This window comes from Wyeomyia smithii, chromosome 2, assembly GCF_029784165.1.
Source record: "Wyeomyia smithii strain HCP4-BCI-WySm-NY-G18 chromosome 2, ASM2978416v1, whole genome shotgun sequence".
Classification (NCBI taxonomy): domain Eukaryota; kingdom Metazoa; phylum Arthropoda; class Insecta; order Diptera; family Culicidae; genus Wyeomyia; species Wyeomyia smithii.
The window spans coordinates 202713381-202717747 of NC_073695.1; the positions used below are offsets into that span (position 1 = coordinate 202713381).

General features: G+C 38.1%; 1 pseudogene; it reads right to left on the minus strand.

The window, feature by feature from the left end:
• Positions 1 to 600: 600 nt before the first annotated feature.
• LOC129720352 (proton-associated sugar transporter A-like) lies at positions 601 to 3418 on the minus strand (annotated as a pseudogene).
• Positions 3419 to 4367: the final 949 nt, after the last annotated feature.

A 4367-nucleotide genomic window follows, 5' to 3' on the forward strand; every position in this document is an offset into this window, starting at 1 on the left:
TATAAAAAATAAGCTTATTCAGATAATTATTTCCAAACTTTTTTGTTGAAAAACAAAAAGTTTTTCAAGGTGTATATATTTTTTGATTTTTTATCTTCCAGACGGTTTCGGGGTACGACGCTGGCCTCACATGCCAATCATCATAGGTTAGAGTCTTGGCTCGGGAAAGACGGGAGAGCCCGCAATTATCCTGTACAATTAAACGGTTGGTTGCGAAGTCTGTGTATAGATAAAACAGTTAGAAAAAAAAAATAATATTTTTTTTATTTTTAGTATAGTAAACTTTTCATATTTTTAGACAATTTGCGATTATGAGGGTCATTCATACAGACAATTGCTCCGAAGACACTATTAAGCTAGGATACAGTTGAAAGGCGCTATGGAATTGAGTTCCACTTTTTGCCTTATTGGACCACTGTGCGCTGCAACGCCAATGTTTTGCCAAAGATTTTACCCGTAAGCTTATAATGCTAGCCAACAGCGATATACTTGGAATCATTTTGTCTAACCTTTTGATGTTTGCAATGAGCAAATTAGCCAATCGTATATAAAATGCATGGAGGTATTCGATCTGGAATAAAATTTTATTTTAAGAGAGATCTAAAGATCCATGTACACAATTCGTGTAGCAGAGATGGCAGCTAAAACAGAAAGTAAACTGGCAGAATACATCACACAAGTAGTGGTGCCTGTGGCATCTATTATTAATCCGATTGTAAGTGATGTCAATATCTGGGAAAAATCGTTATTTACGTTATGTCACTTGAACATTAACGACATAATTTGTTTCTCAATAATCACTTGCGCTAAAAACAGCATGCTGCTTAGGGTAGATACGTCTGCTCCAAAGCCACGTTTTTGGTTGCATGGAATACATTTTCCTGAAGCGGTTGTTTCAAACTATTGGTTAGTGAACGTAAAAAAATTCGAAGATACACAATAAATTAAGAAAACAGTACTCATTTTACCAAACTTTTCATGTGATAATGAGAAATTAGAAGCAACGGAAGCGACCAGATCGTGGCATATTCGATTCCCATGGTGAAACAGCATATAAATACCGTGAACCGTTGCTCAGCGATCGCTGTCACTAACATTCCGATTCCATTCAGCAGCAAACCAGAAATGTAAACAGGCCTGATGCTGTGAGAGAATTTCAAACTACGATAGGTAAGATATTTTCATACCAAATACCTAAACTTGCAGATGAGCCACTCTAGAAACATAGAGTATACAGAGCTCGTGAGAATGTAAACTGCCATTCCAAGGCATCCAAAGCGAACACCGTCGTTGTATAACTCAAACTCATGAGATTTCTCGGGAGCCTACATTAATTTTGATGAGTTAATGCCATTATCAGATCATAATTTAACACTTACGGTTACATCGCCATGAAAAATCTGTTCCCCAACGAAGTCCGTAAAATATAAACAGAAGCTCAAGAAACCCAAGTGTGATAAAAACTGTGTAAAATATAGTATCCTCAAAGCCTTTGGCATTCGCACCATATTTCTAAGAAACAGCCTAATACTAAGAGATCCGTGTTTTTCTCCATCTTCAAAGATCGAGCGATTGTTTGTATTGATTGGGTTAGCTCCATCAACACTAGAAACAATACTGATTTTGCGAAGCTTCTCCGCCTCGAATGCTGCTGCGAAAATTGGTTTAAGTAAATCTCTTTCCCCAACAACGTTGCTAAACCTATGCAGACGTTATAACCACAGCTGCAAAGAGCAGAGCCTCATTTGACCCTAGCAGGTTACCGATATCCGTGTGATACCAGTCTATGGACCCTAGAATATCACCCGTGAGGCCACCTAATCCACCAATCATCGAGGCAACAGTGAGTACTCTCGTGTGATCTTCTGAAGCAGTAACGATATGAAACAAATTAAATATGGCTGGTAATCAAATGTTAGATTTAGCAACCTTTGATGGAAACATCCATGAAATACGTTCGAGCTACTTCGTTGCTGGTTTCGACGTTTAAATCCACCAGAATCATACCAAGTACCGTAAGCATTACTCCCCACCTAAATCCGTATGGTTCCTCCACCTGGTCACCCAGAGCCAAACCGATTCGTTTGCCATGTGGCAAAATCAAAAGTCCCAGAATCAATCCAATACCCAGCGTTAGAAGAACCGGTCTGCGGCGTCCCCAATTCAGTCGTATTTGGTCACTGATAGAAGCGATCATCGGGGCGCAAAAAAATCCAAGAGTCGGCGAAACGGCCCATGTAATGGTCGTGAAGGTGTGATTTAGTCCTATAGCGAGCAGAATTGGTGTTACGAACGCCGTCTGTGCGGCATACGTGAACTGGATACCCACGAACAGCAGTGTCAGTCGAATCAACTGCCAGCGAGTTTTGCGGCTTGAAAATTGTGGCACATTGTGATTTTTTTTCCCTTTTGCGAAGATCACTACTTACCGAAACAAGTGAGAGTAGTCTTTCGGTTGAAGTGAAAGTACAGTTTATTTTAGAGAGTTTATCCTTTGAGATAAAGGTATTCAAGTACCTTCTGATTTTATTATTAATAACTTTACAAAGGTCCAATAATTAATCCGCCATGTTTCAACTTTTTTATATATTTTATAATAGATTTGAATCCGTGTTAGATAACTGTTTTATAGATATCGACACAATCAGTTATCAGTAATTTTGCGTCAATTTGATTATCTATCAGTCTAATGATTATATCTAATGATCATGGTGTTTGTGTGATACGCACTTGATTTATCGAACACATTAAGAATATAAACATTCCGACGTAGTTTATGCCTCCTTCTACGAAATTCTAAAACAAATATAAATTTGAACACTACAAAATAATCCGTGAAGCTTTTAGAATCTATAAACAAAGGAAATTAATTTTCCGCTATCCTAGAAACGAGCTCCGTTTCGCTTTACTAACAATCTTATCTGATACCAACCGCGGTAATGAAAATTCCTCTCTACTTACTTTCGCTGATACGCATGGATGAATAAACAGAGCGTATAAGGTATTGCAAAACATCATTTTTCGCTACTGATGAGAGCAAGGAAACAAACGAATTTAGCAGCTATACTTTCACAGATATAACAATGAATATGTTTGTGATGTCCAACTGTTTCTTGATCTACGACCTACGAACAAAAGAACACTGCACCCTCTCACAAAGCCAAAGTAATTTACCAGTTATCATCAGTAATGCCAGATCGATAACAGCATTCTCTTCCCTCCGGATTTAGCTTCCGGCAAAATTCAATTGCAGCTCGCATCAAATTTGCGTTGTACCATTTTCATGGCTAGAGTTTGAGCTTCTTCTATCCGTTGTTGAGTCCTCGTTACCAATGCCGGTGGCAAACTGCATTTGCACTCTACGCTGATTGCTGGCAAACTCGCAAACATCATCCGATGCGTAGTCCACGTATCCCATTGTGTTGAAAAAAAAATATCAGAAAAATCTGATTAAGCATAATATCGGATCAGGGAAACTCCGACTTTGGCTGCTCAGAGTCTAACCTTTTCAGAGCTTCGACTGTGGATTCGCTTGAATCAAACAACCGAACATGTGTTCTCGAGGTCACAAAAAAACAACAGAAAACAATCACGAAAGAATCAATCTCATCACCCTATATGTGGCACGTTTCTCGCTCAGGGCTTTTGATCCGTCGTCGACATCCGAGGATTTGATGTCGAATTTGTACGATGAGTTCGCTTTCGAGCGACAACTGCTGCTGCTGACAGAAACAAATTAAGATATCAAACGAAACATTCGGTGGGTGTATGGTTCGAGCATATAGGTTCGAACGGTCAAGGAAAAATAAAAAATCATCCGTTCGGTGATGGCTAGGTATTGCTTTATGCAATAGCTGCTGATTTTGGATTCGATCACACGGGGAATCTCCTATGAATGCAATTCCAACGCAGTCGCTTATCGCATGTTTGAATAAAATTGATTCGGTTTCCCAATCTCGAAGCGTAGTAATAAAACAGGGTTAAATTTAATTATAAGTACAAGCCAATGCTATAAGCTAACGTAAAAAAGTACGTGAAATCTAAAATCTGCTTAAAAAATTTCATTCTTAAAAAGTTTGAAATAGTCATACTGGGCACAACCATAAAAGCGCGTGATATCGTTGTTAAAACTAGTTACGATGCGGAAGTAAGTTACTTAGTTTTTATCGTAAGGAAAAAAAAGAGTTTATCGTATGTAAACCATTGTTTAATTTTAATTATCAAAAACAATTTTTTTAATCGCAGATCGTGTCGCAGCTGCTTTAACTTTATAACGAAAAAACTACCCTTAAAATGTGAAAATTGTCAACTGAAAAACATCACGAAAGATCACAGAAAACCGCTCTCAAAAATCTTTAACCAACTTA